The sequence below is a fragment of the Salvelinus sp. IW2-2015 genome, linkage group LG33 (genome assembly GCF_002910315.2).
Source record: "Salvelinus sp. IW2-2015 linkage group LG33, ASM291031v2, whole genome shotgun sequence".
NCBI classification, from domain to species: Eukaryota; Metazoa; Chordata; class Actinopteri; order Salmoniformes; family Salmonidae; genus Salvelinus; species Salvelinus sp. IW2-2015.
In genome coordinates, this window is record NC_036872.1 from 21,714,211 (window position 1) to 21,726,886 (window position 12,676).

The window sequence follows — 12,676 nt, forward strand, 5'->3', positions numbered from 1 at the left end:
CCTGCTTTGGCCGCCTTTCCTTCCAGTTCTCTGCTGCCAATGACTGGAACGAATTGCAAAAATVACTGAAGTTATATCTCCCTCACTAACTTTCAAGCATCGGCTGCCAGAGCAGCTTACCGATCGCTGCAGCTGTACACAGCCCATCTGTAAKTAGCCCATCCAACCAACTACCTACCTCGTCCCCATATTTGTTTTTCTCTGCTCTTGTGCACCAGTATTTCTACTTGCACATCCTCATCTGCACATCTATCACTCCAGTGTTAATTGCTAAATTGTAATTACTTCACCACTATGGCCTATTTATTGCCTTACCTCCTTACTTCATTTGCGCACACTGTATACAGATTTTCTATTGTGTTATTGACTGTACGTTTGTTTATCCCATGTTTAACTCTGTTGTTTTTGTTGCACTGCTTTGCTTGATCTTGGCCAGGTTGCAGTTGTAAATGAGAACTTGTTCTCAACTGGKCTAGCTGTTTAAATATAGGTGAGAAAAAAAAACTGTTCAAATGCACTTAACTTGCCCATTCACCCTCTGAATGGCACACATACACAARCCATGTCTCAATTGTCTCAAGGCTTAAAAATCCTTCTTTAACCTGTCTCCTCACAATTGACACTGATTTAAGTGGATTTAAAAAGTGACATCAATAAGGGATCATAGCTATCACCTGGATTCACCTGSTCAGTTTATATCATGGAAAGAGCAGGTGTTCTTATTGTTTTGTGCTAGTCAGTGTACTTYGCATGTTAGCTAACCCATCCCCTAACCTTAACCATTTAAWCTAACTCCTAAACTCCTAGCCTAGCTAGAATTCGTAACATATATACGTTTTTGCAAATTTGTAGCATATTGTAGATTTTGCTCATTCGCAACATTTAATACGAATTGTAATTCATAACATATCATACAAAATAAGTGATAGATATCCACAAATTAATACYTACCATACAGTATCATACCAAAAGTAGTGTACTGGATTTATGTACAGAATAACAAAATGCTCTGAGACCAGAGTGAGGGTTTAAACCAACCKCAGCACTGCTTAGCTTTGATATTTGTCACTGACCATTATCAAAGTTCTGTAGTGAGAATGATTAAGTAATTCCAACGACTAGGTTCAACAGAGCAAATGATTTAAATCATATATTATCAATGATGCTATTTAGGCATAGTTGGCATGTGAGTTTCAAGTTTGGGGAAGCAAATTTTCACCATAAAAGTGCACCTTTAAAATAAAGCTAAATATGTTTTCAAGTGATTGTATTTTGAAATATTGCATTGTGACTGGCTGGGCCTCCACTTTTCACTGACAGTCGCATCTCAWCAATCATGTATTTGGTATTTGCCATGTGCTTAGCCCAAATTGCACACGCTGCCTTTCCCTCCTGAATATAAGCAATGCGAATTAAAACAATCCATAACTGATTTTAAAAACCCAAAATGTAAATCATGCTTTCAGGGGTAGATTTGGACATCTGGCAATTCTATCAAATTCCAGATGGGCTGGACCATTTTCTGTTGGGTGGGCTTGTCGAAATTGACAAAACCCCCAAATATTTTATATATATATATACACACAAATAAAAAAAATGTGACATGGCCGGTGGCACATAGCCTGCTAACATTTTTGTTTTAAATAATCTAGCGGGTGTCACGCATACTCAGATTCAAAGTCAATATGGCACTATGAATTACTTTATAAGAGGAAAGGAGGGTACTTGAGAGAGCGGTCATGGGCAGATGAGCTCCTACATTTTTCAGCATGTTTTTAAAAATAGATTTAGAGATTTTTTGGGATGTACAACTTCAACTAGCACTGACGTGTGAAGCGAGAGGTGTCGAAGCCACCCAGATCCAGAGGCCTTGAAGCCCCCTCCTGCTGTTCAAAGACCATCCACTGGCATTTTCTACAAGAAATCTGCCTACAGAAATAAAAGCTTCTCTGAAGTGAGTGACACCTACTCCCATTGCCTGCTGCTTGGATTCCACCTGACGATCTGTCCCCATCTCTCCCAAGCTTTCACTCGTCTCCACAACACAGGCACTGTTGGGGCGAGTAACTCTGAACTTACAACGYCTAMCCCCAAGTCATTATATATATWTTTTTTTTTCTTGTGCATTTTGCTATTTGTCTCATGACTCCTGCATGCTTTGTTGACTACGAACTTCCTTTCGGGGAGTGGCAATCTTTACCAAGGATCACCTTCAGTGCCTGGTTGTCTCCACCAAGTCTGTCCCTAAACAATTTGATTTGCTGGTTTTAAGCATTAAACTTTCAAATAGCTCTTTGTTGACTGTTGCTGGGTGCTATCGTCCTCCATCAGCACCGGTCTGTACCCTACCTGCCCAAAGCTCTCTCCTGGCCCCTTACACCAAGTCTGAATTTTTCCTGCTAGGTGACCTAAACTGGGACATGCTTAAACCACCTGACCAAGTCCTAAAACAATGGGACTCCCTAAATCTTTCCCAGATTATTACTAATCCCACAAGGTATGACTCCAAACACCCAGAAAAGGCTACTCTTCTTGATGTTTTCCTCACAAATAATCCTGATAGGTATCAGTCTGGTGTTTTCTGTAATGACCTTAGTGATCACTGTTTTACAGCCTGTGTTCGTAACGGCTGCTCAGTGAAAACGACCTGTCCTGATTTGTCATAGACGCTTGCTAAAAAACTTTAATGAGCAAGCCTTCCTTCATGAACTGGCCTTGGTAAAATGGTATAGAATCAGCTTGATCCACTCTTTCGAAGATGCTTGAACCTTATTTTATTATTTTTTTCAGTGGTATTGTTAACAAACCCTTCCCCATAAAGAAAATGAGAATTAAAAACAGGTTCAGCCCCTGGTTCGACCGTGATCTTGCAGAGTTACTCCACCTCAAGAATTGCATTTGGCGAAAGGCTCGGCACACGCATACTCAGGCTGACTGGCTATCGTTCAGGCAAATGAGAAATAAGTGCACTCAGGCTATCCAGAAGGCCAAAGTTAGTTACTTTAATGAGCAGTTCTCTCTCTCTGTGGGTCTAACCCCAAGAAGTTCTGGAAAACAGTTAAAGACCTGGAGAATAAACCCTCCTCACAGCTACCCATGTCCCTTAATGTTGATGATGTGGATGTTACTGACAGAAGCACATGGCTGAGCTCTTTAATCACCACTTCATTAAGTCAGGATTCCTATTTGACTCAGCCACGCCTCCTTGCCCGTCCAACATCTCCCACCCCTTCTAATGTGACTATCCCCGATGCTTTTCCCTCTCTTTCCCCTGCCCCACTACAACGTTTCTCCCTGCAGGCAGTCACTGAGTTCGAGGTGCTAGAGGAGCTCCTGAAACCTGACCTCAAAAAAACATCTGGGTCAGATGGTATAGACCCTTTCTTCTTTAAGGTTGCTGCCCCTATCATCGCCTAGCCTATCTCCAACCTTTTTAACCTGTCTCTCCTTTCTGGGGAGGTACCCATTGCTTGGAAGGCAGCCACGGTTCGTCCTATATTTAAAAAGGGGGAGATCAAGCTGATCCTGTTATAGGCCTATTTCTATTTTGCCCCGTTTACCAAAAGTGTTGGAAAAACTTGTCAATAATCAACTGTCTATAGTATTCTCTCTGGTATGCAATCTGGTTTCCGCTCAGGTTATGGATGTGTCACTGCAACCTTAAAGGTCCTCAATGATGTCACCATTGCCCTTGATTCTAAGCAATGTTGTGCTGCTATTTTTAATGACTTGGCCAAAGCTTTTGATACGGTAGACCATTCCATTCTTGTTGGCCGGCTAAGGACTATTGGTGTCTGAGGGGTCTTTGGCCTGGTTTGCTAACTACCTCTCTCAAAGAGTGCAGTGTATAAAGTCAGAAAAGCTGCTGTCTCAGCCACTGCCTGTCACCAAGTGGAAACCCCAAGGCTCGATCCTAGGCCCCACGTTCTTCTCAATTTACATCAACATACCTCAGAGTGTAGGAAGCTCTCTCATCCATTAATATGCAGATGATACTGAGTCTTATACTCAGCTAGCCCCTCCCCGGATCTGGTGTTAAATTCTCTACAACAAAGCTTTCTTAGTGTTCAACAAGCTTTCTCTACACTTAACCTTGTTCTGAACAKCACAAAAACAAAGGTAATGTGGTTTGGTAAGAACGCCCCTCTCCCCACAGGTGTGATTACTACCTCTGAGGGTTTAGAGCTTGAGATAGTCACCCTATACAAGGCTAGACAGTAGACAGTACACTGGCTAGACAGTACACTGTCCTTCTCACAGCACATAAAGCTGCATGCTAAAGTTACATCTAGACTTGGTTTCCTCTATTGTAATCGCTCCTCTTTCACCCCAGCTGCCAAACTAACCCCGATTCAGATGACCATCCTACCCATGCTAGATTACGGAGACATGATTTATAGATCAGCAGGTAAGGGTGCTCTCGAGCGGCTAGATGTTCTTTAATATTCGGCCATCAGATTTGCCACCAATGCTCCTTATAGGGAACTTCACGGCACTCCATTCTCCTCTGTAAACTGGTCATCTCTGTATACCCGTCGCAAGACACACTGGTTGATGCTTATTTATAAAACCGTTTTATGCCTCACTCCCCACTATCTGAGATATCTCCAGCAGCCCTCATTCTCCATATACAACACCCATTCTGCCAGTCACATTCTGTTAAAGGTCCCCAAAGCACACACATCCCTGGGTCGCTCATCTTCTCAGTTCGCTGCAGCTAGCGACTGGAACGAGCTGCAACTAACACTCAAACTGGACAGTTTTATCTCTTCATTCAAAGACTCAATCATGGAAACTATTCCTGACAGTTGTGGCTGCTTTGTGTGATGCATTGTTCTCTCTACCGTCTTGCCCTTTGTGCTGCTGTCTGTGCCCATTAATGTTTGTACCATGTTTTGTGTCGCTACCATGTTGTGTTGCCACCATGCTGTGTCGTCATGTGTTGCTGCCTTGCTATGTTGTCGTCTTAGGTCTCTCTATGTAGTGTTGTGTTCTCTCTTGTCGTGATGTGTGTTTTGTCCTATATTTATGTTTTAAAAATGTTTTTATATTTATTTTTAATCGCAGCCCCCGTCCCCGCAGGTCTTTTGCCTTTTGGTAGGCCGTCATTGTAAATAAGATTTTGTTCTTAACTGACTTTAATAGTTAAATAAAGGTTAAATAAAATAAAAAAGATGATTACTCGTGATTTTGGTCCGACCAAATCATGGCCTCGTGCCACCAACTGTAAAAGTTAGAGGCACCAGTGACACCATTGGAAAATGTTAGTCTGGAKTCCTGTAGTAATTAACACTTACAATAGGTGTTGATTCAGGAGAACACATATGACAGGAACATTTTTGCTATGTAGCCCAAAGGCTGGTTTACAGTCCGTCTATTGACATGTCTGTAGACAATGGTCATAGCGATATGCAACTTTTCAGGGAAGTTAGGAACCAATATACACGGGCAGTTAGGAAAGCAAAGGCTAGCTTTTTCAAAAATAAATTTGCATCCTGTAGCACAAACTCCAAAAGGTTCTGGGACACTGTAAAGTTCATGGAGAATAAGAGCACCTCCTCTCAGCTGCCCACTGCACTGAGGCTAGGAAACATTGTCACCACTGATAAATCCATGATAGAGAATTTCAATAAGCATTTTTTTTACAACTGCCCTTGCTTTCCACCTGGCTACACCTAACCCAGTCAACAGCCCTGCACCCCCCACAGCAACTTGCCCAAGCCTCCCCCATTTCTCCTTCACCCAAATAGCTGATGTTCTGAAAGAGCTGCAAAATCTGGACCCCTACAAATCAGCCGGGCTAGACAATCTGGACCCTCTCGTTCTAAAATTACCGGCGAAAATTGTTGCAACCCCTATTACTAGCCTGTTCAACCTCTTTCGTATCGTCTGAGAGCCCCAAAGATTGGAAAGCTGCCGCATCCATCCAGTGATAGGGGTTGCAACAATTTCGGCAGATCATTTTAGAAAGAGGGGGTCCAGATTGTCTAGCCCGGCTGATTTGTAGGGATGCAAAATGTGAAAGAGTAATGAGGGAGGCTTGGGCGAGTTGCTGTGGGGAGTGCATGGCTGTTGACCGGGGTAGGGGTAGCCAGGTGGAAAGCATGGCCAGCCGTAGAAAAATGCTGATTGAAATTCTCAATTATAGTGGATTTGTCGGTGGTGAGTGTTTCCTAGCCMCCTTTATATATGCTATTTGTTTTAAACACGAGCTGGTTAAAAAAATATGAGTGTGTTTGTCTTTTGTTTATGTATGGTTGATATTGCGTATGAAAAAAAAGATTGTAAAAAAAATAAAAAGGAAGACAATGTCTTGCCAGTCACTGGTACAGAAATGGCTGAGAAACAGTGTACTGTACTGCCAATGTTGTGTCAGCATTACTGCCTGCGTCCAGTGCTTGATTTGAGCTGGACACTGCCAGAACAGGATCCAGCACCTCTCAGTTATGAACTGTTTCATTCCGATACCCATTTGCCAGGATCGGGTACCTCCCGTGGCATGAAAAATAATGTTCGCTATTTGTAATGTAAACATTTTAAAAAGCAAATCAGAGTTAATTCAAGTTGCCTCCTCTGTAATTCTCATGTCCCCTGTGAAAATGTGCCTGATATAAGAATAGATTTTTGTTGGGCCGGCCCAGGTTTATGGTTTGCTCAACATTGTAGCCTATACTGTATAGACCAACACGTGGCCATTGCTGTGGTGAGAGAGAAGTGTGCACCTGTATCTCCCACAGAACTGGAATGAGATTTCCCTTTCTATGATCTCTCTCCCTCCTCTGATAGCGTTACACTTAATTTATGGATTGTCTGTAGCCCAATCACAACGCATGCCTAGTCGGGAACGCGCATAAAATCGGTCAGTGAACAGAATGCAGCCAAAACAGGCCATTATCAATATTTCAAATACAATGGTGGGAAAACAGGTTGGAAAGCAAATGGCTCCTGCTGAAAACAGAAGATTAATCTGTCTGTAGGCTACCAAATATGTTACAACTTCCAAATAGGCCTATTGAGCGAAGAGCATTGTTTCAGAAAGTAAAACAAGCGAGAGACAGGATTTTGGCATGAGTGCATCGGCCATCGCCAGTTAGTGAGCTGCGCATCAATTGATGAGTCAGTGAAACTGGAAAGCTTTTTTAGGACTAATATTGAACAATGTGTGTATTCACAATAGGCTATTGACGGATTCAAGACAAGGTCGTTTTCATCGATCTCAGATTCTTAGTTTGTCAGTGTCAAAGTAGCTTGTCATTTCGATAATTTGTGAGGTATTAAAAAAATTATGCTGAAGTCTCCAGTTAGTCATTTAGAATTGCATGAAATGTGTTTATAAAAAGGCAACAAAAAAATACCCATGTGTACAACTTCTGCAAGCGCCTCTACTCTACCGCTCTATGCCAGCAAACAAGAGCAATGATAATGCATTGCATGCATTATTATAAAAAAATATTCCATGCGTTCCGGTACCCCCCCAGGCTCACTTTGTTCCGGCACCTCTCTATTGATGTGGGTTTGTGAGGATTAAATGCCAGGGCCAAATTCTTGTACCATTCCGCCCTGCTTGCTTTAGTAGCCTATTTTGAATTATTGTATATATTTCTGTATAGACAGGACTAGGCTAATTAGGCTATATCATTTTGGCAATTTAATAAAATTTACTTCAAGGAAATCTTAGCTTCCCCTCACCTTATGGATGTGGCACCTATGTATTTAGTCTAGATAGCATTTGAGAAGTAATCAACAGCTATTGTTTAAATTCAGCCCTAATTATAATCAATACATATAGGCCTAGGGTTTCAAGCTTTGTTTGATTTCAAATGGGATATACAAGTTTTTAATAAATATGTTGGAGTCGCCCTCTTAACCAAAAATAAAAGTTAAAGAATAGAATTAAGCCAAATCAAACTGTTTTTAAAGTGCATTTAAAGTTTGATTTGATTCTTTAAGATTTTTGATTGAAATGGAGATGATGAATCCAACATATCAATTTGTAGCCAAACAGGAATTAAACCAGACTCAGTGGCACAGCTGGAGCTATCGAAGCAGAAGATGCATCTCCTTCAAATGTGTATATTTGGTTGTGTTGACAAACAAACAATTCAATATCACTTTTGTAATACGGTAAATAGACTAATTTGTCGACACGTTAAGAAATTATGTTGGATTCACGTTTCCATCTCAACCAAAAATMAGTTAAAGAATAGGAGTACGCCAGTGGCTCAGATTAAACTATCCAAGCAGTAGATACATATCCTTTAAATGTTAATATTTGGTTGCATTGTCAACCAAACACAATATCACTTTTGTACATTAGGCTATTTACTATCTTACAAACTAATGTAACAGTATTTATTCAACCTTAAAAAGGACAACTCCACCATTTTCAACCTCATTTTCATTATCTCCAGCACAATACCAGTGTCAACATGTGAAAATGGTGCATTTCTATGTTTTGTAGAACAAAATATAAAGTTTAAAAAATGATACCCAATGACATCAAAAGTTTAAAAAATAAGAAAAAAAAGGTTAAGTGATTTTCAAACACACATTGGCTGTGACTTTGGGAGCAAGAAAATACGCTCCCTTGGGCTAGAAACTCGTTGCAAGTTTTGAAAATCTCCTTTTCATTTAATCCTTCCCTGTGATGTCACAGAAGCATTTTTATAGACCTTTTCAACCGCAGATCATAGAAACGCACTGTATTCACTTATGTACAGGAGATGAATATGGAGGTTAAAAACAGGGTCGCAGGTCTGTGGAAATCTTCACATATGTTAAAAGAATCTGCACAGAATCTCAAAAAGGCATTGATTACTTGCACCATGTACTTTAATGTAATCTCAACTAACCGCAAGCCAGGTCATTTGGTTGTGCTTTTAGATCAAGCACAGTGACAACACATTAAGTTATAAATAAGACAGATTGTTCATTCAAATTTGGTTGTGCAGTTAGCTGGTTGAAAACACAGTGATAACACATTGGGGGGAATTCAACAAACTTTTGGTTGTCTTTTTGAGTGGGTGAAAATAGGTTGGAATCTCAATGTATCTACCAAATACTACCCAATTGTCCACGGTGAAATGAGGGTGTGCCGAGTGGGTCCCTTTCTCTCTACTAAGGATGGACGGGCAGTTGGGTTTCTAGTATTAGAATGAAGAAACATTCAATGGTTTGACAGTACAGAGGATGGATTTTGTGTTATTATAACTCAGAACAAAGTAGAAACCTCTCAGGTGTTGCTCATGTTCCCAATTACCAGATCCATCTAGTTATACAATCACTACAGAAAAGTACAGCCACAATAGTTCTCCCATTTCGCATATTGTATTAAATCTATTTTAACTGTCTGTAGCCATTACTTATATGGGGTGGAGGCCGGCAGTTTGGTCATGGTTTAAATGTGTATAGTGGAGGGAGGCCACCCATCCACCACACCAAAGAGAGGAGAAAGTTATATATGCCACAGAGAGGCGTGGGAGACTTGTGGCTGTGGTCTCCATTTACACTGGGCTGCAGCAGGCTAACAGGCTACGGCAGGGATCGGATGGGTTATTTCTGCTCATAGGGAAAGCCTGCATTCAGCCTGCCTTAGGAACGGGTGCACTTACAGTATTTCTCTACAGAGAAAGAGTCAGTCTCAAGAAGCAACTAATGCAGTTCAAACCGTCTCTCTCTCCTAACATAATATTACACACCAGTATCTCACAGCCCAAACCCTCTAAATCTGTAGCTTCACTCCGTCTGGAAATACATGTAATTACACAGTGCTGCTTACTACTCTGGTGAGAATGGCTGGCTTCTAATCAGCCTTGTTACATTCAACCTCTGCATCCTTACTCCTTACTGTAAATGTGTCCATCATGTCTCTCTTGTGTGGTTATGCATACAGTATGTATGTACTTTATTCATACTAAAATGGATGGTTAGCTTGATCTCCCCACCCATGTATGTTCAGTCAGGAAAGCTACAGAGCCATGTGCGCTGTGACTGGACCTTGGTATTTACCAGACATAATTACATCTTCAGGAATAGTCTCCTGGTTGGTCATCATCTCTACAGTCCATCCACTGAAAAACACTAAAAGAATCATCCTGAATTTTTCCAGCCATCTTCACCTACAAGCTCCAATGACCACCATGTTAGTGACTTTTACCCTCTTAATATTAAGACTAATTTTCTAATGTGACATTCACCATAATCATCTTTAAACATTCTATTAGCTGGAGGACTCACCCTCTCGAACTTTGATATTTCTAAACAAATGGACTCTTACTTCGATCATTCAAAACCAAAGATTGATGGATATGTTAATCTACACTTTGGAAACCTTTTCTTATATCTTCACCAAAAATGTAAGACCACAACTGATCTTGTATGACAAATGAAACGTGACAGTAGTCATGTAACTTTAATTTCCTAAAAACAAAAACATTCCCCATTGTCCCCATTTCTTGTCCTTAAATTGACAGGTTTGTCGTACCGTACAAAGTCTACAGCAATCAAAACTACCATTTATTCTTGTTACCCATACAGTACCAGTCAAAAGTTGGGAACACATCTACTCATTCAAGATCATTCTTTTTTTTTTTTTTTACATTGTAGAATAATAGTCAAGACATCAAAACTATGAAATAACATGGAATAAATAGTAACCAAAAAAAGTGTTAAACAAATCTAAATATTTAGATTATTCTTCAAAGTAGCCACCCTTTGCCTTGATGACAGCTTTGCACACTCTTGGCATTCTCTCAACCAGCTTCATGAGATAGTCACCTGGAATGCATTTTAATTAAAAGGTGTGCCTTGTTAAAAGTTAWTTTATGGAATTTCTTTCCTCCTTAATGCGTTTGAGCCAATCAGTTGTGTTGTGACAAGGTAGGGGTGGTATACAGAAGACAGCCCTATTTGTTAAAAGACCAAGTCCATATTATGGCAAGAACAGCTCAAATAAGCAAACAGAAATGACAGTCCAACATTACTTTAAGACATGAAGGTCAGTCAATCGGGAAAATGTCAAGAACTTTGAAAGTTTCTTCAAGTACAGTCGCAAAAACCATCAAGCGCTATGACGAAACTGTCTCTCATGACGACCGCCACAGGAAAGGAAGACCCAGAGTTACCTGCTGCAGAGGATAAGTTCATTAGAGTTACCAAACTCAGAAATCGCAGCCCAAATAAATGCTTCAGAGTTCAAGTAACATACATCAACTGCTCAGAGGAGACTGCGTGAATCAGCCCTTCTTCATGGTCAAATTGCTGCAAAGAAACCACTACTAAAGGACACCAATAATAAGAAGAGACTTGTTTGGTCCAAGAAACACGAGCAATGGACATTAGACCGCTGGAAATCTGTCCTTTGGTCTGATGAGTCCATGTGAGATGTTTGGTTCCAACCGCTGTGTCTTTGTGAGACGCCGAGTAGGTGAACGGATGATCTCCACATGTGTGGTTCCCACCGTGAAGCATGGAGGTGGTGTGATAGTGCTTTGCTGGTGACACTGATTTATTTAGAATTCAAGGCACACTTAACCAGCATGACTACCACAGCATTGTGCAGCGATACGCCATCCCATCTGGTTTGCTCTTAGTGGGACTATGATTTGTTTTTCAACATGACAATGACCCAACACAGCTCCAGGCTGTGTAAGGGCTATTTGACCAAGAAGGAGAGTGATGGTGCTGCGTCAGATGACCTGGCCTCCACAATCACCCGACAACTCAATTGAGATGGTTTGGGATGAGTTGGACCGCAGTGTGAAGGAAAAGCAGCCAACAAGTGCTCAGCATGTGGGAACTCCTTCAAGACTGTTGGAAAAGCCTCCTACGTGAAGATGGTTGAGAGAATGCCACAGGTGTGCAAAGCTGTCTTCAATGCAAAGTGTGTCTATTTTAGAAGAAACTAAAATATATTTTGATTTGTTTAACACTTTTTTGGATAATACATGATTCCATGTGTGTTATATCATAGTTTTGATATCTTCACTATTACTCTACAATGTAGAAAATAGTTAAAATAAAGAAAAACCCTTGAATGAGTAGGTGTCCAAACTTTTGACTAGTACTGTGTCCTAACCGGGAACTAAACTGAAAAAAAAAAAAAAAAGTTTTGTACTTACAGATGGTGGCTGGCTGAAGTGTCTCCTCTGGACTGAATGGTAGAGGGATTCTAACAGCAGGGAGAGAGAGCAGAAGGAAATTGAGGGGGGAAAAAATAGGGAGCGTCAAAGTTGCCACCCTCTCCTGTAACTTCCAGTATACTGAAAGTTGTTTCTCCAGTTCTAAAAAAAGCCAGTTGATTGCAGAAAGACGTCCATCCCTCTACATTTCCATCCCCTCCCCGTACCGCTTTACATAACTCCCCCCAAATCCTCCTCTCCCAGAAGTGGGATCATGGTGGATGCTTTGGCCAGTCTAGAAAGGAGGGACAGTTAGGGGCTGCCGTACTGCATGTATTTTCCTTCCTTTGCCTTGTTTGCTCCTAAACCTTAAATATGATGGAGATATTTATGAGGGGAACATCTTTGTCCACTACATATTGGTGGCAATTCTTTAAGTTGAGCGATTAGGTCAAATACAAAATTCAGCCAAAATGTGGTCAATGTTAGTGCAGGATTAAAGCACTGGAGTAGCACAACATTCGCAGTACTTGCTTCAATATCAAAGACAAAGACCT

General features: G+C 40.9%; 1 protein-coding gene across 1 annotated transcript in view; it reads right to left on the reverse strand.

Moving 5' to 3' along the window:
* Window positions 1–12,228, reverse strand: part of tmem119a (transmembrane protein 119a) — a 21,664-nt gene extending 9,436 nt beyond the window's left edge. The window contains exon 1 of the mRNA XM_023978409.2: window positions 12,120–12,228. The gene's annotated coding sequence lies outside the window, so the exon portion shown is untranslated. The remainder of the gene's footprint in view (window positions 1–12,119) is intronic.
* Window positions 12,229–12,676: the final 448 nt, after the last annotated feature.